Source organism: Lemur catta, chromosome 13, assembly GCF_020740605.2.
Source record: "Lemur catta isolate mLemCat1 chromosome 13, mLemCat1.pri, whole genome shotgun sequence".
Taxonomy (NCBI): domain Eukaryota; kingdom Metazoa; phylum Chordata; class Mammalia; order Primates; family Lemuridae; genus Lemur; species Lemur catta.
In genome coordinates, this window is record NC_059140.1 from 50,571,433 (window position 1) to 50,596,633 (window position 25,201).

At 36.6% G+C, this 25,201-nt stretch overlaps 1 pseudogene; it reads right to left on the minus strand.

The window, feature by feature from the left end:
* Positions 1-370: 370 nt before the first annotated feature.
* Positions 371-487, minus strand: LOC123649561 (annotated as a pseudogene).
* Between the last annotated feature and the right edge of the window lie 24,714 nt (positions 488-25,201).

A 25,201-nucleotide genomic window follows, 5' to 3' on the forward strand; every position in this document is an offset into this window, starting at 1 on the left:
GATAGCCTTCAGGAGTGCAGAACCCACCACTTGTCCAGGAGGCCACAATTGGGGATGTTTTCTACCCTACAGCCCTTATGGGATAAGATGCTTCTCAGCCACTGTATCTTCAAATTTGCCATAATTAAATTTGGTAAGTCCCCACTTCTTTAAGATGTGGCTCTTTTGCTGGCTAACTTGTACTTATCCCTGCATAAGGCCTCAATCACATGCTCCTTGTTCTGCAGGTTGGTGTGGATGGACATGATGACTTGGCCAAAACAAACCCTGGCCACCATGCCCTGGGGCTTTCCAAAGGCATCCTGCATATCTGTCTGGAGCCTTCATTGAGGACAACTCAAGGTCTGAGACATGAATGTCCACTGAGAAGGACTGTCTCCAAGGTTCCATAGGGTAACCCATACAAGCCTCAAGCTGTGTACGTTACCGAGGGGGCTAATGTTTGATTATATAGAAAGACAGAAAATGAAGCAAAAAATAACTGTAGAGATAATATCTGATAATTCCATAAATAATAAAGACAATCCATAAAAGAAAACTCCAATAAATCTAAAATGAGATAGATAAAAAAATCTACAAAGAGATATAACATTAAAAAATGCATAAATACAAAGAAAAAGAGAAGATGGCTTACTATAAAAGCAACAAGTTACCTTTGGTTAGCTATTATAATACATTATCATCCTGTTAGTAACAATGAAAACCAGAAGACAATGGAATAATATTTTCCATGTGCTTTCAAAATAATCATCCAACTAAGGATCTAATTATAGTAAAAATTATTTAGTATTAAAAGTAAAATAAATATATTTTTAGACAAAAATGTTTAGAAATTTTTACAACTAGCCCACCACTGAAGGATGAATAAAGGAATTTCTTAAGGCAGAATAAATATCATCCTACATGGAAAGTTAGAGTGGCAGGAACAGATGAACAGTTACAAGGGGCAAATATGTGGCTAAATCCAGTAATTAAGTCCAGACAAAAGGAAAGGTGTATAATTATTTAACATTTTAAAGAATGCAGTAAAATAGGAGGATTAAGAGAAGCAGAGCTTGGATGCTGTGAACATAAAGACAAGGTTTAGTTTTAGCAGAGACAGGTTTGATTGGAAGCTGATATTCAAGGCCACTTGAGGACTGGCAAAGTTCTATCTCTAACCTGGATGGCATTCCACAGATTATTAGTTCATTCTTTATTAAGTGGTACATGTATCTTTCATGTACTATTTTGAATAAATTATATTTCACAATTATAAAAAAGATTTTAAGGAAAAACCCTTTACACTTCATCATGACAGTATTTCTAAAAATTGTATTTTTGTATTTCTCCTGCAAATGATTCTTTTAAATTATTTTTTATTTTTTGTTTATTTGTACATAGTAAGAAAGCACTGTAAGGCACATCATAGCCTTCCTGTGCACAGGGACAATATTTTAATACTATGCTTAGGAGTCATTTTATACAGCAAAATAACTAACAAAAAGCACAAAAATGTCCCCCCCAATGGCATTAAGTAGGCCACAAAAAGAATATGGTTACAGAAAAAGAGTTGAAAAGAGGCAATATAGTGTCTAGATTTTATGATATGTCATTTCTGGCCATTTATCTGTTTTAGAAAAAACAAAAACAAAAGAGAAGGAAAATGTTATGAAAACACTGATCTTGATGACTACATTTTCCAATGGCACATTAAAATGTCACAACACTTTTACAAGCAGTCACATACCATAGAATTTAACCACCTATATAACCAGAAAAAAAGCCTGTTTTGAATATGGTTAATAGTGTGTCCCAAGACAGAATATCAACTTGTCCAACCTGAGCTGAGGATCTGTGCATCGGGAATCTTAAATGCTTTGCAGCCCTGCATAAGCACAGAAGTGACTGTGAACGTGACATAAGTACTGTCTGGGGGGCCACAAGGATAGCTTGGCATGTAAGTGAATTCACAAACATGGAATCTTTAAATAATGAGAATCAACTGTATTTTTCATTTAATCCATATTGACATTTTAATTATATTAATGAAAAGAGTTTTTCCAAAGTTTCAATCTTCCTTACATATGCATAAAGAGAAATTGAATATTCCTAAATTTTAAGAATGCTTCCCTTCTATTCAAATAATTAGAACTGTTTTCATTTTTTATGTCATCACTCACTTCTATCTACATTATTATAGATAATTTTAGATTATCTGTAATATAAAATTAGTGTTATAATCAATACATTTTAGTACTATCAAAGCAAAAATTTACAGTGCTAAATATTTTTCCCCTGGTGTAAATGGAATAGCCAGATAATTGGGAAAACATTTTGTGACTTTTGACATTATATGATTCCAGTAATAGGATCACTGAAGGTTAAAGGAGCACACTTTGAAAATGAACAGGCTAATTAGAAAGCACTTACATTTTAGTTGCTCTGCAATATGGAATTGACAGTGTTCATTCACTCTTCCTGTTTTCTGATATTAATACAAAGTGATACTCTATTCATCTTCTCAACATAAGGTTTGAGAAACTGGAAATGTAATATTAATCTACAGGTTAAATAGTAATATTATATATCCCTATTCTGTGTGGGCTTATTTGAAATAACTGACTGGGGCACTAGGATAATTAGATAGGCACAGAGTTGTATAATCAGGTATGGGTATATACATAAGTGGAATGGACACTTAGAACATGTGTTTTTAGGAGTAATTGAAGTGACTGCAAATAACATTTGAGAAAGTCTTCCCACATGCTGTGTGGGTGGAGTCCTTCCTTGATTTATCACATAGTCATTGAAAAAAGGGGCTCTAATAAATGACCATCTAATAGTGCTCTAAGAAAATGACAGCCCAGCCTTCACTACCAACCATTAAAACTTTTTCAATATTAGTTCACCATATCAATTACTAGCCACCTGCCAAGACTTAAAAATTGTGGTATAAGAAAGGCTTACAGAAATCCCCTAATGAGTATTTGTAAGAACAAGGATGTTGGATCTATAGAGTGAGAAAAAATAATTGCCAAACATATATTTAATACAGGATTAATATACAGAATAAATAAGAATTATTACATTTTTAAAAAAGAACAGGTGAAGCAATTTTAAAAAAGACAAAATACTCAAAAAGTTACTTTACAAAACAGAATAATCAAATGTCAAATAAACATAAGAAAATGTGTTCAGCATCACTTATCACCAACGTGATGAAATTTAAATTACAATGGGATAAATTTACATACTCACCAAAGGGGACACATTTTTTAATTTTCATGCAGCCAAGAGTTGGCAAGACTGTGGCACAACCAAAAATTCCATATACTGCTGGTGGAAATAAACAAATTGGCCCACTTTGTTTGGAAAACTTTTGGTTGTACCCACCAAAGGTAAAAATATATGCATAGTACATTACCTGGAAATTCCATTACTATAACAAACTGAAAAGCATGAATATATGCCTCAAGAAACATTAAGAGAACATTTATAGCTACATTTTCATAATAGCCAAAAAATTAAAACAATCCAGATGTCATTCAGGAGTAGAATGGATTATTTTTGTGGTATAGTGATACAATATCATGCTACTCTGCAATGAAAAATAACTACTGCAATCCTTGATAATATAGATGAGTATCACAAACACAAAAATATTAATCAAAAGAAGCTATGTGCAAAATAGCATATACTATATATTTCTATTTATATAAAGTTCAGAAACAGATGTAACTAATGTATGGTAGGAATCAGGTTAGTAACCTTCAGGTCAGATAGTGTCTGTGAAGGACAAGAGGGAGCCTTTTTCGGTACTTATTTATTTTATATTTTTCTTTGGGTTTTTGTTACATAGGTGTGTTTACTTTAAGATATCATCAAAACATACATATGATTTATTCACTCTATCCTGTGTTTTATTTTTAAAAATCTACTTAAAAATAAGTTCAACAATTTTTGTTTTACTAGGTTTAGTTAGTGAGAAATTGTTTCTTAACGGCATAATTGTCTAAATTTTAGAAATTTTTAAGAGATGTAAGTAACTCAACTCTTGATATTCATCTGACATTCCAAATTATATTGACAGTGTGAGAGCTTTGACCTGGGTTTCTGTTAAATATTACAGCTTTTTAAATAAAAGATGACAGAGCCATCAACCATCAGATTTCTTCCTGCAAGCTATCCTGTATTATAGCATTTTTTTCTTCTGTAATGTCTGTTTGTTTCAGAAAATCTACTAGCTACTTCTTGTGCTATGTAGCTAGAAGTACATTGTTTATAGATGACCACATGACCCACAGCCTGATTAGGAATTAGTCATTCTTGACCTTGATGAATGGACTCAGAAAGCAGACTACTAAAAGTATACCACTTTTTAGTTAACAATGGGCTTATGATTTGGACTCAGACTCTTGTTCTTCTGTGCTATAGCCTGGGGGTTGTTCTAAAATTGTTTTTAGTTCCCTACTATAGATAGTAAATACAATTCTAACTTTAAAAAAAATAGTCTGAGGATACTCATTAGGAAAAGCAGAGCAAAACAATTATTAATCCTGACTAAAGCAGGTTATCTTCTAAACTCATTGTGTATGTGTGTGAGAGTGTGAGAGAGACAGAGAGACAAATCATATTGACTAGTTTCTAGGTAGTCTATTACTTGGCATACTACTTTTAATCCCACATAAGAATGGGTGGTTTTGTTTTAGCTAACTAGAATATGGACCATAAACCCTTACTTTAATTTTTCTGAAAACATCTTGTGTCTAACTGGCAATATAGTGTCTAGATTTTATGATATGTCATTTCTGGCCATTTATCTGTTTTAGAAAAAACAAAAACAAAAGAGAAGGAAAATGTTATGAAAACACTGATCTTGATGACTACATTTTCCAATGGCACATTAAAATGTCACAACACTTTTACAAGCAGTCACATACCATAGAATTTAACCACCTATATAACCAGAAAAAAAGCCTGTTTTGAATATGGTTAATAGTGTGTCCCAATTCAATCAACATTTTAGTGGAAAAATATGATGCAAGATGTTGTTAGATTTTAGTGCTATAGAAGAGTCTCTTATTTGGTGTGAAATCATGAATTTGTGATGCTCATTGTTTTAAACTGTATTTTATTCCCCTGAATTACAGGGTAAAGAGAAGGGATGTGTATATTGCTTATTTTTCTCTATATTGCTTCTGTTGTATTATTACTTCTCTGCATCTCGTGCTACATGTTTGGGAAGGTTGACTCACCATATTCGTTTCCACTTCTCCTGCTTCTTCTTCACAATGAAGAGTACATTACATACATCTAATAGAAAATAAAAATTAAAATGAACAATAAGCCAAAATAAACTATAAAATGCTTACTTGGTTATGCATACAGTTTGCATAAATTTAAAAATAGGGTATATTCTAATAGTGTATTTAACAGTTCTTAATGTCTAGAAATTGAAACAATTTTATTTCATAGTGATAAGATTTCAGCACAACTAAATATGAAGGCATACATACAGAAAGGGAAGAAAATACTTGTCACCTACTCTTAAAATCAGTTTTTAATGGACAATGGGGAATTTCCTTTACAAGGACAGGAAGGAAGTATCCTACGAAATGAGGGTTAGATACTGTCTCAGGAAATTGGAGAATTCATGTGAAAAAACAAAACACAACTGAGAGGTTAGGAGAAAAAAACATAGCTAAACTACCTCAATTTCTTTAGGTGACATATGATTTACAAGCACAATATCACTAAAACAGATCTGAGATAAACATCTTTTAGTAATGATTCAAGAGAGACTGAGAGACGGCAAGTTCCACACAGCCATTTAAATGTCAGAGTTGGAAATGAAACACAGGCCTGTCTAACCTCCAATCCCCGATTCTGAACTAAACTACCTCCCACAGGATATAGACCCCAGTGGAATACTTGAATACACTTGTATCTACTATTTTTAACTGAAGTGTAACTTACATGCAATAAGTGTACAAATATTAAGTTTGTTATTTTGATGAATTTTGACAATGGTATACCTCCATGTAACAGCTACCCAAAACAAGATGTAGAATATTTTCACCATCTTGAACATTTTCTTCATGCATCTTTTTGGACATTCCTTCCTCCACTACTGGACACAATCATTTTCTATCCCCACAAATTATTTTTTCCTCTTTTAAATGTCAAATAAATGGCATTATACAGTGTGTATTTCTTTGTCTGGCACCTTCACTCAATGCAATGTCTTTTGGAGATTTAGCCGAGTTGTATCAGTAGTTTGCACCTTTTATCACACAGTAGCATTGCTGAGTAATGGTGATCTAAATGACTCTACCACCATTTGTTTAATCATTTCCTTACTAATTTATAATGTTTTCAGCTTTCACTCTTAAGAATAAGACTTTTCTTAATGCTTTTGTACAATATTTGGGCTTTTAAAATATTTTCTACACAAATGTTTTAACTCATTTGATTAAGTATTGAGAACTGGAATTGCTCTTTTATAAGGAAGCTGTATGTTCAGTTATAAGAAATTGCCTAACATTTCTCCAAAGAAGTTGCACCATATTTTACTCCCACCAGAAAAGTATGTAAAACACAAGGATTGCATATTAATATTTTTGTGTTATAAGCCTTTTCATTTGCACTAGTTATGTAACTATAAAAACAAAACCTGTTTTAAATGTGGCTAAAAATGTAACCCAACTTAGGCAACATTGTAATGGAATAATATGATGTATAATGTTCTCTAGTTGTGAAATTATGACTCACTAATCTTCAAGGACTTAAAATTATCAATACATATAATTTATATAATATAGTGCTACTATTATTCTCATTATTTAATAGGCATGTATGAGAATATGGGTACCCTCTAAAAATTAAGTTATTGTAACTTTAAACATATATTCATGATAAATTGGTTCATATTTCCAGCTCCAGAACCTATATTTAGAGATTTTACCTGGGGGGAGAAGCAGGCCATTAAACAGATAGCTTCTGATCTTTTACCCCCAAAACTGATTTAACTTGCAACAGAGTGTGGAAAAGTTCAATCTAAGAGAGCTCTCACAAGCAGTGGTGGATGCTATAAACAGCAGTTGGAAGAAGATTGGTAGATTACTGAAGACACTGTCTAAACTATAGTCAGCTACTTTGCTGGAATCAGCTGGGAAAAGTGACAGCTGTCTGAGGTCAGAACTTACATCAAATACTAACCTCAGAAAGTATTCCTACAAAGTAGCTCTTTTTGATTGTATTAGGCTGCAGAGGAATTTATATCTTCAGGGAATTGTTGAAAACAGTAGAAAAATTAGTCAGCATTAATGGAAATTTTGTGTGTCGTCATGAAAGGAAAGTAAAAGAGCCCTACCAAAACTGTTAGGTGGTTAGTGAGGGATTCCAGGTCTCCTAGGGACAAAAATGGGGACTGCTTTCAGAGAAGCTCATGGGAGATCTGCATGACCAGTCAGACTCAGGTCATATATCTCCCAACTCTCCAAAGTGGTTCCATGGTGACGTTTGAACCACAGGGAGGTCCTAATCCAGGCACTGTAGAACAAGACACAGACCATAATCAGGCCTTTTCCTTTTTTTGCACCCTTTCTTTCGCTCTCCCTTTGCTGAGACGATGGGGTCTGGTTGTCATCTGTGACATATGTCTCTCACTCTGTAAACCTAAATCTTGCTCTTGCTCTATAATCCTATCTTTCTCTCCTCAATAAAGCTCCTTTTAGTGCTTGCCTTACTTTGGCACATCTGGTCATTCTTCAGCCATGAGCCTGCCAAGAACCGACATTTCAGACTAAAACCCGACAAAACCACTGTTTCCCTTGGGTAGCTATGGGCATAACCAAAGTCATGCCTCTCTGAGGAGCAACAGCAGAGGTCTAACACTGTCACACTGGGGAATAGACTTCACTAAAATAATCCAGTCAATACTTAAAAAAATAAAGTAAATAGAAATGATAAGTCATGAAGTGAGGGGACAAGTATTAGAGTTCTCCAATGTATTATTTTAAAGAAAGTCTAGTTTCCAACAAGAAAAATTACAAGATATACAACAAACAGGAAAGTATGAGTAACATCCTGGAAAAAATAAGCAGACAACATGAACTGACTGTGGAAGCTAAGAGATGTCAGATTTGGCAGAAAAATGCTTCAAAGTATCCATAAAAATTATGTTCAGAGAACAAAAGTGATTAAATAATTAAAGGAAAGTATGAGAATAACATTGCATCCTATAAAGAATATCAATAAAGGTATATAAATTATGAAGACCAAAGGGAATCCTGGATTTGAATCCTGGAGTTGAAAAGCAGAATAACTGAAATAAATTTATTAGAGCAACTAAACAGTAGATTGGAACTGGCAGAAATAAGAACTAGTAAACACAGAAATAGATCCATAGAGATTATGCAATCCAAAAAAAAAAAACGGAGCAAAGGAATATATAAAAATGAACAGAGATTCAGCAAAATGTGAAATATCCACCATACGCATAATGGAAGTACCAGAAGGAGAGGTGCAAAAGGAGGAAAAATATTCCAAAAAATAGTTTGGAGAAAAAACTTCCCAAGTTTATTTAAAAACATTAACCCTCAGATTCAGGAAGCTCAACACATTTTAAGTAAGATAAACAACACAAAGAGCTCCATAAACCAACAAATAAAAGCAAAAATGCCAAAAACCAAATATGAGGAGAAAAATCTTAAAGTCAGCAAGAGAAAAAATGACTAATAACTGACTTCTCAGCAGGAAAGACAAAGGCCTGAAGGGACTGGTAAAACATGTTCAAAGAGCTCAAAGGAAAAAAACAAAATACAAAGGTCAGAATCCTGAGTTTGGGAACCAAAGATGGCAGGGTGGGAGTCTGCCCTCCATTCTTCGTGTGCTCTTGGCAGAAGAATGACCAAACACGCCAAAGCATCAAGTCCAGACTAGTATCCTCATCCTCTGACACCTTTCTTAGAAAAATCACCAGCAAGGCCAATGTGACAGAGTTACCTCAGGCAGGGTACAGCTTCACAGGAGCAGCTCTTTATTGGAGAATAAAACGGGTCTGTCTCCGAGAGTGGAGAGAGACAGACCAACTCACTCACCGACTGACCCACTCTCCTACTTACTGACTTCTGTGATTGCTTCCTTTTATCAGCCCGGTCTGGAGGTGGGTTCCTGGCAGGTGTAGGATGTTAGCAAATGATCAACAGGTGTGCAAAATTCCATCTGCTTATACACGTTCCCTCTAAGAAAGCTCACCTGAGGGGGGGGCTGGTGGTGAACCACAATGCAGATTCACGTTAATGGCATATTAACTACCCTTAGGTTACTCTAGGTCACTTTCTAAATCTTATTATGCCTGGGGTAGGGAATTCCTTGTTTGATAAAGCATTCCCACCTTCCCCTTGTGCAACAGTTTCTTAGAATAGGATTAAGGCTGGGACAACACCAAAACTGAGTATCTTCCCTTACCCTTTTTCTCAGGTGGAGCAATTGCACAGGGAACCCTTGTCCCAAGAAGAGCCGGAGAGCCTCACTATCTACCTAACACAAAAAACCAAAAAAACTGCCTATCAAAAATGCTATGTTTGACACAGCTATCTCTTAAAAATGAAGGCAAGATAAAGATATTCCAAGATAAAAACAAACAAAAAACACACAAAACCCAGAGAAATGTGTTGCTAGCATATCTGCCTTAAAATAGGCACTAATGGAATTTCGTTAGCCTGAAAGCAAGTGACTCCTGAGTGTAATTTGAATTCATACAAAAAAGCAATTAGCCCAGTAAAGTAATTATATAATTACAAATGACAGTATAAATTGTGTATTTCCTTACCTGTCTTCTTTTAATTGATTTGAAAAGTAATTGTATAAAACAAGATGTACACAATGTAATGTTGGGCCTGTGACATGCAGTAACATGACATGTTTGCCAGTAATAGCACCACGGAGGTGAGGAGTAGCAAAACTGTATTGGTCTAAGAAAATGATGCCAGATGGTAACTGTAATTCATAAGAACAAATGAAGAGAACCACAAATAATAAAGACAGTGGGTAAAGAAAAACTGCAAATATATACTTGCCTTTCTTCTCTCAGAGTAGTAGAAATAACAGATGTCAGACATAAAATTATATAGGAAGCAGAAAATGAGAAAAATAAACACAAAGGAGGAGCGGAAGATGGCGGAGTGGAGGTGACCTCCTGGATTTGTGCTTCCGGTGAGGAAGGTGTGGATCTCGACCTGCCACAACGCTAGAGGATTGCTTCTCCACAGGAACGGCGGTGTGAACCCACGGAGAATCACCGTGGGACACAGGGAACAGGAAAAAACAGAGGCGAGTGGGAAGTCAGACCGAGATAATTTGGAGAGTGCGGGACGGAAAACAGACAGCGGAGTGCGGGACGGCCGTGCCTGCCTCACCGGCGAGTGGGGCGGGTTCAGCCCCACAGCAAAGCGGCTTGATCTCCCCACTGACCCCCACATCCACTCGGTCAGGGATCTGACTGAAATCGGTGCAGAATCACCGTGGGAGACGTGGAGCTCCGAGGACAGGTGACATAGGCGGGCGAGAGCTTGGACTCGGGCGGGTCTCCGCGGTGCCGGTGCCCTATCTCTTAAAGGGACAGAGGCGGACCTGCACCGAGGCGAGGGGCCGCGAGCGTGAAATATTAAAGCGGGACTTTTTTGCTCTGTTCTTCCCCTAATGGCGGCTTTCCAGCTGGGGAGCCGCTGTGGGCCCTGGCGCCTGCCGAGCTCTGAACACTCTCCCGGTGGGCGCGGTCGCCATCTCGGTTCCCACAGCTTAGCTGCTGCGGATCCATAGGGGGCCGCGCAGGTCCCCGCGCAGCTCCCCCTTTCATAGCCCGCGACACAACGCCAAGAGCCGTGGCTCTGTGTGAACTCTGTGGACGGGAGACATAAGCGGAAAGGAGCTTGGACTCTGGCATGTCTCCGCGGGTGGCCTATCTCTTAAAGGGACAGACGCGGACCTGCACCGAGGCGAGTGGCCGCGTGAAATATTAAAGCGAGACTTTTTTGCTCTTTTCTCCCCCTACGGCGGCTTTCCGGCCGGGGAGCCGCTGTGGGCCCTGGCGCCTGCCGAGCTCTGAACGCTCTCCCCCGGCGTCTGCAACCGGCGGACGCGCGGTCGCCATCTCAGTTCCCACAGCCAAGCGGAAAGGACCTTGGACTCTGGCGGGTCTCTGCGGTGCCGGTGCCCTATCTCTTAAAGGGACAGACACGGACCTGCACCAAGGCAAGGGGCCGCGAGCGTGAAATATTAAAGCGGGATTTTTTTTTTTTATCTCTCTCTTTCTTTCTTTCTCTTTTCTTTCTCGTTTTCTCTTTCTTCTTCTTGTTATTCATATTGTTTCTCTCTCTTTTTTTTTTTTTCTTTTTTCCTTTCTTTTTCTTTTCTCCTTTCCGGTGGCCCTCCAGCCCACGAGCTACTGTATAATCCTGAGTGCTCCAGACCCCCAGCTCTGATTCCTATCGGACCCTGAAAATTGCCCCCCAGTGCCAGTGATCTGCGGGTGGGCAGCAGCAATTGTGCGGGCCAAGGTCTAACTGCTGCAGAGCCATAGGGTGCCAGGCGGCTCCCCAGGAGGCTCCATCCCCTGATCCATAGACCCTCTCCAGGTCCCCTTCCCAGGTGTGAACACTGAGTGCTTCCCCAGACGCAAGAGTGTGGAGCCTGGACCTTGGGAACACTGGGACAGGGTAGACCTTTGCCCGTGGGAGCTGCAGCAGCTGGGGCACTGAGGGAGTGAGGGCACTGCCTCCTCCACCTAGCCAATGTCTTTCCTGCAGAAAGAGACAGAAACCACACATCCAGAGGAAGAACCAAAAGCCAAGGGGAAGGGGAAGAGAGGGAGAAGAGGCTTTCTGCTTGCAAATAGTGTGAATCCTGCCTACTAACTGAAAGTCCACAACACAGTGATTTAACTTGCCAAACTGGTCTTAGGTCAAGCCAACCCTCTGGGGGTAGACCCATCAGAAGCAGTCCCCCAACTGAGATAGAAAAAAAACTCTAAATAACACACAACAGTCTCCCCCTCTAGATAAAGGAAGCAACATGCCTAGACTGTTTCACAGCCTAAGAACAGAGTACAAGACGTGCTGTTAACTAGACTAAAGCTGTGAGAAAAGATCTAACGATACAGCCAGATGGGAAGGGCTCAGCGGAAAAATATGGGGAGCACAAAAAACCAAACAGAAACCTCGCCCCCAAAGAGAAATACCAACTCTCCTCCAATTGGCACAAGCCAGTTTCAGAATACCAACATGTTACCAGAAGAATTTCAGTCTTGGGTTATAAATAAGCTGAATGATATACAAGAAAAAATTGACATCCAACGCAAAGAAACCGCAAAAAAATTCCAGGATTTGGAAGAAAAATTCACTAAAGAAATAGACATATTGAAGAAAAACCAAACTGAACTCCTAGAAATGAGGGATTTATTCAGGGAGCTACAAAACACAGTGGAAAGTCTCAAGAACAGGGTAGATCAAATAGAAGACAGAATCTCAGAGATCGAAGATAACTCTTTCCAATTAAATAAGACAGTCACAGAGATAGAGCAAAGAAATAAGAAAAAAGATCAGAGTCTTCAAGAAATGTGGGATTATGTGAAGAAACCTAACGTGAGAGTTATACGCATCCCTGAAGGTGAAGAAGATAATAAGCAAGGACTGGATAAACTATTTGAAGACATAATAGAAGAAAATTTCCCAGGCCTTGCTAAAACTCTAGATATACAGGTTCAAGAAGCTCAAAGAAACCCTGGTAGATTCATAGCAAATAGGAAAACACCACGCCACGTAGTCGTCAGACTGACCAAAATATCCACTAAAGAGACCCTTCTTTGAGCTGTAAGGAGAAAGAAACAAGTAACATACAAAGGGAGACCCATTAGAATTACGCCAGATTTCTCAACTGAAACTTTACAAGCAAGAAGAAGTTGGGGCCCCATTCTCACTCTTCTGAAACAGAATAATGCCCAGCCTAGAATCTTGTACCCAGCTAAGCTAAGCTTTCTATATGAAGGAGAAATTAAGACATTCTCAGATAAACAAGGACTGAGGGAATTCACCAAGACAAGACCACCCCTCCAAGAAGTACTCAAAAGAGAGTTACACACGGATCATCACAACAAAGACCCACGAATGTAAAACCACCCAAGAGCTAAAGATCAAATTCTAGCCACCACAATGGCTCAAGAGAGAAAACATAGCAATGAAGTTCTACCCAATAAGATAAACAGAAATCTATCCCAAATATCAGTTCTCTCACTAAATGTCAATGGCCTGAATTCCCCACTCAAGAGACATAGACTGGGCCAATGGATAAAAAAACACAAACCAAGTATCTGCTGCCTTCAGGAAACTCACTTAACCGGCAAAGATGCATTTAGACTGAAAATAAAAGGATGGAACCTGATATTTCAAGCAAATGGTAGCCAAAAGAAAGCTGGTGTGGCAGTTTTAATTTCCAATAACTTAGTCTTTAAACCAACAAAAGTAATAAAAGACAAAGACGGTTACTACATACTGGTGAAAGGCACAATTCAACAAGAAGACATAACCATACTTAATATATATGCACCCAATCTAGGCGCACCCAGATTCATAAAGCAAATCCTACTCGATCTAAACCAAATCATAGACAACAACACTTTAATAGTTGGAGACTTTAATACCCCACTGACAGCACAGGACAGATCCTCCAAGCAGAAAATAAGCAAAGACATAGTAGACTTAAACAGAATGCTAGAACAAATGGGCCTGACTGACATCTACAGGACATTCTACCTGAAATCCACTAAATATACATTCTTCTCATCAGCTCACGGGACATTCTCTAAGATTGACCATATCCTAGGTCATAAAGCAAGTCTTAAAAAAATTAAAAAAATAGAAATCATACCCTGCATCTTCTCAGATCACAATGGAATAAAAATAATAATGAACCCTAACAGGAACTCTCATTCCTACTCAAAGTCATGGAAGCTAAACAACCTTCTCCTGAATAACAATTTTGTAAAGGAAGAAATTAAGTCAGAAATCAAAACATTCTTTGAATTAAATGACAAAGGTGACACAACTTATCAAAATCTATGGGATGCAGCTAAAGCAGTCCTGAGAGGAAAATTCATTTCCATAAATGCCTATTTCAAAAAGACAGACAACTTACAAATAGACAACTTAATGAATAGACTCAAAGAGCTGGAGAAAGAAGAACAGACTGACCCCAAACCCAGCAGAAGGCGAGAAATTGTTAAGATCAAATCAGAATTAAATGAAAAAGACAACAAAAATACTATAAGGGAAATTAATAAAACAAAAAGTTGGTTCTTTGAAAAGATAAATAAAATAGACACACCACTGGCTAGACTAACCAAGAGCAGAAAAGAAAAATCTTTAATAACTTCCATCAGGAACATGAAAGGAGAAATCACAACCGAAGCCACAGAGATACATGACATTATCTATGAATATTACAAAAATCTTCATGCACACAAATTGGAAAATGAGGAGGAAATGGACAAATTTTTAGAAACACACAGCCTTCCCAAGCTCAATCAGGAAGAAATAGAATTCCTGAATAGACCAATATCAAGAACTGAAATTGAAACAGCAATAAAAAACCTTCCCAAAAAGAAAAGCCCTGGTCCAGATGGGTTCACACCTGAATTTTACCATACATACAAAGATGAACTGGTGCCCATCCTACATAAACTATTCTTCAATATTGAGAAGGATGGAATTCTCCCCAACACATTCTACCAAGCCAATATAACATTGATACCAAAACCAGGAAAGAATGCAACAAAAAAAGAAAACTACAGACCAATTTCTCTCATGAACGTAGATGCAAAAATTCTCAATAAAATCCTAGCAAATCGTATCCAAGTGCTGATTAAAAAAAATAATTCATCATGACCAAGTAGGCTTCATCCCAGAGATGCAGGGGTGGTTTAACATACGAAAATCTATAAATGTAATTAACCACGTAAATAGAAGCAAAAATAAAGACCATATGATCCTCTCAATAGATGCAGAAAAAGCATTTGACAAAATTCAACACCCTTTTATGATAAAAACACTTAACAACATAGGCATAAATGGGACCTACCTAAAAATGATACAAGCCATATATGACAAATCCACAGCCAACATCATACTGAATGGGGAAAAACTGAAAGCATTCCCACTCAGAACTGGAACCAGACAAGGCTGCCCATTGTCCCCATTACTTTTCAACATAGTATTGGAAGTCCTTGCGAGAGCTATCAGACAAGAGAGCAGAATCAAAGGTGTCCAAATAGGGACAGAAGAGATCAAACTCTCACTCTTCGCTGATGACATGACGTTGTATCTGGAAAACCCCAAGGACTCAACCAAGAGACTCCTGGAATTAATTAACGAATTCAGTAATGTCGCAGGTTACAAAGTCAATACACACAAATCAGAGGCATTCATATATGCCAATACCATTCAATCGGAGAACCAAATTAAGGACTCAATACCTTTCAAAATAGCAACAAAGAAAATAAAATATCTAGGAATATATTTAACTAAAGAGGTAAAGGACCTCTATAAAGAGAACTATGAAACGCTAAGGAAGGAAATTACAGAACACGTAAATAAGTGGAAATCCATACCACGCTCATGGATTGGAAGAATTAACATCGTTAAAATGTCTATACTACCCAAAGTAATCTATAGATTCAATGCAATTCCTATTAAAATACCAACATCATTTTTCACAGATTTAGAAAAAATAATTATACACTTTGTATGGAATCAGAGAAGACCCCGTATAGCAAAAGCAATCTTAAGCAATAAAAACAAAATGGGAGGTATTGATTTGCCAGACTTCAAACTATACTACAAAGCTGTGGTTCTTAAAACTGCTTGGTATTGGCACAAGGGCAGGGACACAGACCAGTGGAACAGAACAGAAAACCCAAATATAAAACCATCCTCATATAACCATCTAATCTTTGACAAAATAGACAAAAACATACTCTGGGGACAAGAGTCCCTATTCAATAAATGGTGCTGTGAAAACTGGATAGCCACATGTAGAAGACTGAAACAGGACCCACAGATTTCACCTCTCACAAAAATCAAATCACGGTGGATAACAGATTTAAACCTTAAATGGGAAACAATTAGAATTCTAGAAGAAAATGTAGGAAAGACTCTTACAGACATTGGTCTAGGCAAAGAATTTATGAAGAAAACCCCTAAGGCAATCGCAGCAACAACAAAAATAAACGACTGGGACCTGATTAAATTAAAAAGCTTCTGCACAGCCAAAGAAACAGTCATGAAAATAAACAGACAGCCTACAGAATGGGAAAAAATTTTCGCATACTACACATCAGATAAAAGACTGATAACAAGAATCTATTTAGAACTCAGGAAAATCAGCAAGAAAAAATCAAACAATCCTATCAAAAAATGGGCAAAGGACATGAATAGAAATTTTTCAAAAGAAGACATAAGAATGGCCAAAAAATGTATCAAAAAATGCTCAACATCCCTAATCATCAGGGAAATGCAAATCAAAACCACAATGAGATACCACTTAACTCCGGTGAGAATGGCCTTTATCAAAAAAATCCCAAAACAACACATGTTGGCGTGGATGCGGAGAGACAGGAACACTCATACACTGCTGGTGGGAATGCAAACTAGTGCAACCCCTATGGAAAGCAATATGGAGATACCTTCAACAGATTGAAGTAGACCTACCATTTGATCCAGCAATCCCATTATTGGGCATATACCCAGAAGAACAAAAGTCATTCTTTAACAAAGACACCTGTACCCGAATGTTTATAGCAGCACAATTTACAATTGCCAAGATGTGGAAACAACCCAAGTGCCCATCAATCCACGAATGGATTAGTAAACTGTGGTATATGTATACCATGGAGTACTACTCAGCTATAAGAAATAACGATGATACGACATCTCTTTGGTTCTCCTGGAGAGAGCTGGAACCCATTATACTAAGTGAAGTATCCAAAGAATGGAAAAACAAGCATCACATGTACTCACCAGAAAACTGGTTTCCCTGATCATCACCTAAATGTACATCAGGGAAAGATACCAATTAGATATCAGACTGGGATGGGGGGTGGGGGGAGGGGGTGAGTGTATGCCTACATGACGAGTGCGTTGCGCACCCTCTGGGGAATGGTCATGCTTGAAGGTGCAGACCCAAGGAGGTGGGGGGGGAGGGGATGGAGGTATGACTACATGATGAGTGCCAGGCGCACTGTCTGGAGAATGAGAACGGACGCACTTGGGACTCTGACTCGGGGGGATGGGTGGGACATGGACAATGTATATGACCTAAACTTATGTACCCCCATGATGAGCTGAAATAAAAAAAAAGGGGGGGGAATAAATAAACACAAAGAACAAATCCAGCAAAGAGAACATAGCAAACAACTTAGTAAAATTTGACCTAATCACATTAATAATCACTTTAAATGGGAATGGTCTAAATAAGCCATTTAAGAACACAGGTTGCCAGACTGTATAAAAAAATTAGACTATGCTGTGTACAAGAAACTCACTTTAAACATAAAGATATAGATAAGTTAAAGTAACAGAATGGAGGAAAATGTAAAATTCAAGCACTGATCAAACAAAAGCTGGAGTAGCTGTATGTACTTCAGAAAAAGACTTCAGAACAGGGAGGACTATCAGGGATAAAGATTAACATTACATAATGTAAAGGTGTAAATTCTCAACGAAAATGTGAGAAGCATAATTTTATGTACTTAAGGGAGTTTGAGGCAATACTTGAAATAACTAATAGATCTTATAGACAAATGAATAATTACAATGGGGACTTCAACCTAGCTCTCTTGGTAATCGATAGGACAAATAGGCAGAAATTCAGTAAAGGTGACCCAAACAACACTATCAGCCAAAGTAACCTAAACAATATTTTAGGACAGCCCACTCAACAAGAACAGAATAAGCATTATTCTCAAATGTGCATGGAATTCACCAAGACAGATTATATTCTGAACCATAAATCAAACCTTAATGAACGTAAAACCACAAAAATGGTACAAAGTATGTTTTCAAACTAGAAGAGTTTTAAATTGAAAATCAACAACAAATGTACCAGAAAAAGATCCCGAAACATTAAAAAAAATCACATTGAAATGTGCTGAGGCAAAACAAAGCTTGATGTTTTCCAGAAACTATAAATGAGTTGTCTGAAATTTGAAATATATGAGTTATTGCAATGTTAGAAATGTAATGTAGCCATAGCAGAGTGGAAGGTGGAAAGGTAGCAGATGTGGAGCACCTAGCAGGTTTGTCATCCTTTAGTAAAGGCAGGCTAGGGGCTATACTTTAAGTTGCTTAACATAAGATAAATTTATTTCTTATTTATTCAACCACACTGGTTGAGCAAGGTTTTCAGATATGCTTTCCTCCTGTAGAGTTCTTGATAAACCCTTTTTTTTTCTCCATCTTTTGATTCTGTCCTTTTCTATATCCAGTCAATTGGAAGAGAAAGAGTATGGGAGAAGCATGCATGAGAAGTTTTATAAACCAGGGTTGAAATTGGTACATGTTACTTCTGCTCAAATTTCATTGCAGAAAATTTACATAAGTAGCCAAATACAAGAATTGTGGACAACGTACTTTAATTGTGTACTAAGAACGGGAGAATAGGGGCTCCAATACAAGTGGTATAATTTTATCTGTGAGACACTGCAAAATGTCCCCCATCGAAAAGCCAATTAGAACTACGGGAAGAAAATTATGAAGAAAGATTTTTTTCCTACTTTACAAGCTAAGAAAAGGAAAACGTTGAAAAGATTGGCAAATGCTACAATCCCAATATGTAAGATCTGGGCTAAAAAGCATTAGAAACAAAATAAAAACATCCTCTCAATTTGAAAATTGACAGGTCTTTATTGACCTTAACAGACACAACCTAAGGGCAAAGGGCAGTAAAGGCAAAGGCTATGCTTAATTTAACTGAGTACCTAAAGATTTAGAAACACCAACTGTAGGCTCCATTGTTTAGAAGATTGACAGTAAAGTAACAAAACTGTTGGTAGAGGGAGCTTAAATTTGAGAGAAGATGTGCATGCGTCCATATGTGCTCTGTAAGATTAGAAGACTGAAGGCTGAGAGTGGCTGAAAATACAAAATGGAAGTCCTCTTTCTAATGTACCAATGTACTTGTGGAAATTTGACAGAAAGAAATATGTAATGCAGGTTGTATATTGTGGCATTTATTATACTTACTTTAATAGCCTCAAAAGAACCTGTGAGATAAATATTATTATGATGATTTTATTTTGAAGATAGGAATGCCAATTAATTTCCCTAAGTAAATCTTAAGCTAAGTAATTAGAAGTCTAGGATTTAAAGCCAAGATGTTCTGATTCTGGAAACTTAATTCTTATGAGTTTACTGCCTTCTAGCACAGTAGTCACATTCTGAATGTATTAAATTGACTAGGACAGAAGTAAAGGACATATTCAGGGGATGAACTAAGATACAAATATTATTAACATGGTAAAAGATACTAGAGGATTATTGCACAATGGTATAAATTTTATCCATTCAATGGGAACGCAAGTCATACTATATGAATGAGAGAGAGATGCTGGGATTAGTCGCTTTGGTAATGTGGTTAGAAATTGGAATAATTACAATAAGGAGAATAGCAATGTGAAGCAGGTTTACTGAGCGCTGGCTAGCAACTTGCTTGAGTCCAGTAAGTTGTAACACCCACACACAAGTTACATGAGGTGAGTTTATTACTTACAGATAGGGAGCAAAGAACAACAGAAGCATAAAATTCATTGCAAGCTGTTTTTGCAAAGCTCACGAAAGCTGCTGTAGGGTTGCTGAAGTCTCAACTACGCATGCACCTCTGCTGAGGCACCTGGAAAGCAGCCTATCCCCACTGCTCCAAACTCCAGGGTTTTATACACTGAGGCTACAAAAAAACTCTGGCCTGGGCTAAAGCACTGAACGACATCCTGTTTACCCCCTCCCTGTGGGGGAGGTAGAGCCTGGGCTATTCCAGCTGGTCCCTCCCTGTCTCAGATGTTACGTTTCCCTCACATTCTACAGTTATTCTTGAGAACTACAAGCAAGAAAAGGGGAAGAACTAGGCCGGTCCAAGGCCATCATCAAGAGAACTGTCGCGCAGGTAGTTATTTAGTGATCCATTTTAAGATTATAAGGCAGGGTTGAAGGTACAGGTGAATTTAGTAACCATTCATCAAACCTCTTATAAATTCAAGTTCTATGAGAATTACTTATTATAATAAGTGTTAGGAGAATGTCTCTTAGAGAAGCTTGAAGTAAAAATTGACATATGATTTCAACCTTGAATGTTTCAGGAAGAAAGCAGACCACTTAGATTCGAAGATTGTTGGAGCGTTGAGGTTCATTGACTTGTGAGTAACATTCTGTTTTACATTGCTTATAAAGACTCTTTCAAACATTTTACATTCTGATTTTATTTATGTCTAGGTGTGAATTTGAATTAAGTTATATAATCTTCAGGGAAAAACTTGTTTCCTGTCATTTCATAGCAATGACTATACAATTCTTTTGTATTTACTAGGGATTCAATAGATGTGCATTGAAATAAATGAAAAATTGTCCATGGCTAAAAGACTTGCAGAAGTTTTTTAGGTGTCAATTAGATGAACACACTTGATCTCTGCATATAAGCATTTTCCTGTAAAAATGACTATTAGTTATCCTGAGATTATAATAGAAATATTAACAGGTTAATTTAAATGAACTGCAGATCTACCAGATAATTACACACTGGAAAATAATCTGTAATGTGAGCAATTAAAAAAATGGTAGTCATGAATGCATAGTATTCATGACTGCCTGTTAGTGGAGTGAATTTTTACCCCCCAAATTTAAGAGTTTTTGTGATGAGATTATGAATGTAGGAGAAGAGATTATATACATACCTACTGTGAATGGAATATCTTCACTTAATAGAAGGGTTCTAAACTTTGGAGACATAAAATATACAGTTTCCAAATTGGCTGATAAGAACATAGGAAATTAAAGTCATAAACAGGAAATGACAGCTTAATAGGGCCTCAGGTCTGTGTGTGCATACCCTGGGGTACTTCAGCAAACTCACAGGGGCACGGCATGATATTTTAAATGTTCATGGGGAACATGGAAATGCTCAACATCTGTAGAAAAGTGCATGAAATATTTGCTCAAGGTAGTTCAGTTTCCATGTTAGTGCTGTTTTTTTCCCAGTGGCAACATATCTTTGTGAAACTAGGTTTTCAACAATCACGACAAAAAGCAAGGACTATATGAATGTGTATGTGGAATAAGAAATGAGGGGTTAGTGTCCAATCTGATTCCTGATAGTGCCCATTTCCACCAACGTATGCAATTAGTTATTTAACAATATTTTTCTTTAAATGCATGCATATTATTTTTTCAAACAACTACTATGTTGTTAAAGCACAAATATGCATTAAGTAATCTGGACCTAACTCCTAAATAAACAGGACTCTGAGACATTTCTTTTGGCCTAAAGGCATAGTGAAAAAAAATTACTGAAATACTAAGAATGTTGTAAACTGAGAAAGTTTGAGAACTTCTGCAATAAAATAATGTCATTAAAATTAATGGATGACCTGCTGTCTGTAATTCTCCTTATCCTAGAATATAAAACTAAACTAGTAGCTTTAGGCCTCAGCATGAGATTATGGATATTGGTGGAATTTTTTTTAATGCTAGAACAGCTATGTGACATTATGCTTGCTAAGTTATCAAATAATGGGACAAATAGATATCAGCATATCTCACATATTACTCAACATGAGATAATATTTGGCTTCCAGAATAAATTACTACCTTAGCTGATTTAAGCTGAAGTTAAAATTACCTTTTCAATGCAACCTCAATTATTATCTTAATAATACACCACTCTTTGGGTCAAGAGTATCTATCTGTACTTTTGACTTTTCCTCAAGTTTTAGCTGGTAGATACATAGACTGGATGGCTTCCTGTTTATTCTCGGGCATTACATTGGACACCATGACTTTGTTTGCCTATACTGTATTGGAGATGTCTGTATAATACGATATCCAAGGTTGAGAGACACCATTATTCAGTCTTTAAGTGCATAGTTCATATCCTCAGATAATCCTCTGAGAATTGGGTCCTTCTAGTCACATTGTACTGATTTTATAATGTTTATAGCTGAGTGGCCTTTGCCATGGAAGATAGATACATAGAGATGGAGTTCATCTGTTATAGCAAAATGGCAACAGCAGTCATATTTGTGCTGCCTCTGTAGCTTTGGGTTCTTCCTCTGCCACTTCCATCCCTTGGTGAATGCCTGTCCCAATAAAACAAAGAATCTTAGTCATCTCTTACATTAAAACCCAGACAAGTGATAACAAATCTGAAATAATCAACTTTTGAAAGTTTTGATTCCGATTGGAAATGAATTACTCCTCAGTTGCAAAGAAGACAATATGGTGATGAGACCATTAGTTTATCTGTTTGGTTAACCATAATACACTGGAAGTGTGGTGATCTTTTGATGTGTCGATCTGGTTCTGCTACAGTGCCCAGTTATTTAATCAGACACTAATTTAGGTATTGCTGTGAAGAGTGTTTTGCATGTTTGATTAAACTCCACAATCAGTTGATTTCAAATAAGAGAGATTGTTGGTATCATGTATTTTGTTAACTATACAGCATTCCAGTAAAACTTTGCTTTCTTCTTGCACTTCCCATAGGATCCACCATCTTTTCTTCTATCCTGTCATCATAAACTATAATATAAATATCCTTATTTATCCATGACGTTAGGGGCTAGTTTATCCAGGACAAATTGCAGATATTACATTTGTACATTAAACTCAAGAGGGGAATAGGCCAAATTAGATGAGAAGTTGTTCAATTTTATCATGAACATGACCTATGTGGGGAGTCAATATTGAGATAACAAGAAAAAAAGTTGTTTTAAGGTAAGTTAAGAGGAAAAAAATATGAGGTAAAAGAAGAGCTAGGGTTTGAGATGGCACTCTGGTTTTTCTTGTATAAAGATATGTGTAATTGATGGAAAAGAGCAATTGACTTTACCACCTTGAATAAGAAAACACAGGCATAGTTAAAATTCCTTTTTAGCCAAGACTTCTGAGCTGTAGCACAACCAGTTATGTCAAGTAAGTGTCAGGGCCATCTCAAAAATGAGTAATTATATTCTGCTTTTTACAAGACCTCTCTGTTATGTTGAATTCAATCATCCAGTAGCAGAGATTTTGTTTTGGCTTTTGTTTTGTTTTGTTTTCACTTATATTTTGTTTGTTTTTACAGTTATAGACATGAAAATTGAGTTTTACATTCCAATTTGGACATATGCCAAATAAATTAAACAAACTACTAAAAATATCTTTACCCAATGAAATTAAGTAGAAATTCACCAATTTTCTCTTGCTAGTAAAAATGTAGCATGAATTAGATAATAAGAGCACGTTCTTATTCTTTCTCTCATTTAATAATATTGCTATTATTTTGTTTACCATCTTGGACTCCAAAATTTCTGGTGCTAAGTTGGGACAAGATTATTTATTATCAGAATTTTAAAGACTAAATTATTTCATATTTTGCTTACTTAGTGTTCTCTTTCCAGACTTCTCTAAGCAGCATTGTTGTCATTAATCTACTTGGGGTACTATAAGAAAATACCACAGACTAGGTGGCTCAAGCAATAGAAATTTATTTTCTTGACGGTTCTAGGGCTAAATATCTAAGATCAAGGTGTTGGTAGGGTTGGTTTCTGGTGAGGCCCCTCTTCCTGCTTGAAAATAGCCTTCTTATTGTGTCCTCACACAACCTTTCTTCTGTGCACATGAAATCCTCACGTCTCATCTTCTTATGAAGACACTACTTCATAAGTTGGATTAGAGCCACATTCTTATGACTGCATTTAACCTTAATTATCTCCTTAATAGCCCTATCTCCAAATACAGTAACGTTGGGGGTTAAAATTCTAACATTTCAATTTTGGGGAAAACAAAATTCAGTCCATAGCAGATATACTTTATTATATTGCTAAAATTTCTCCATAGCATTCTGAACAAAGGTTTAAATAAAACAGAATTAAATATTTGGAGGGCAATGAAAGTCTATTAATAATTTTTCAAGAATAAAAATATTATTTTCAATGCATGGCTTTTCATTGAAGATTCTTATAGTCATTCCCTGATATTAAAATATGCAATAGAATGAGAAAATTTTAATTCCAATAAGATTTTATCCAAAGCTATCAATTTGATTTTTACATTTCTTTTAAGAAAAATCTTTTTATTTTATTTTGTTTTTGTGATTCTAAAGCTATTTATATAGCTTTAGGGTTAGGGTTAGGGTTAGGGTTAGGAAATAAGAAATAAAATAAGAAATAAAATAAATATTTTTAAGAAATAAAATAAATATTTAAGAAATAAAATAAATAATTTCTATTCAGCATGAAGTACAAGCACATATACATACATACACCCTAATTCTTAATATATTTTTAGTGACCAACACAGTTGGAATTTTACACATGTAATTGGATAAACAAGAAATAGAATGTGTTTCTTCAAAGTCAAATAATTACAAAAGTTTAAAATAGTGGATAAGCATCATATGTCAGTTATATTGATGTAGCTGAATACCTAATCTAGAGGCAAGTGAAGATACTAAACTGAAAGTTTCAGACGAAGTATACATATATATATATATATATATATATATTTGAGAATTCAGATTTAACAGTGACAGATCCACACAATAAAACCTTATATTCATTCAAGCAGAGATAAATACAAATGTAATTACTCAGCTGAAAATACCCAGTCTCTAAGTATTAAATAAAACTGTCAAATACAGTTTGCCTTAACTGCCTTTAGAATTTTAAGGTACATATCAAGAAAACACAAGGAAACCATATTCGATATTGATAGAAACATAATTAGAATTTAGAGAGTAGTGGCTATCTAAGAAGAAGCCTCTGTGTCCTGTATCTGTCCCCTTTGTGTCTTCAAACCTAGCTAAGTGTGTGTGTGTGTTTGTGTGTGTGTGTGTTGTGTGTATATGTATGTGTATGCAGGTATGCATATGTGGTAGGGTGGATGTTAAAGAAACCCCAGATGCTTTTGGAAATCCCTGA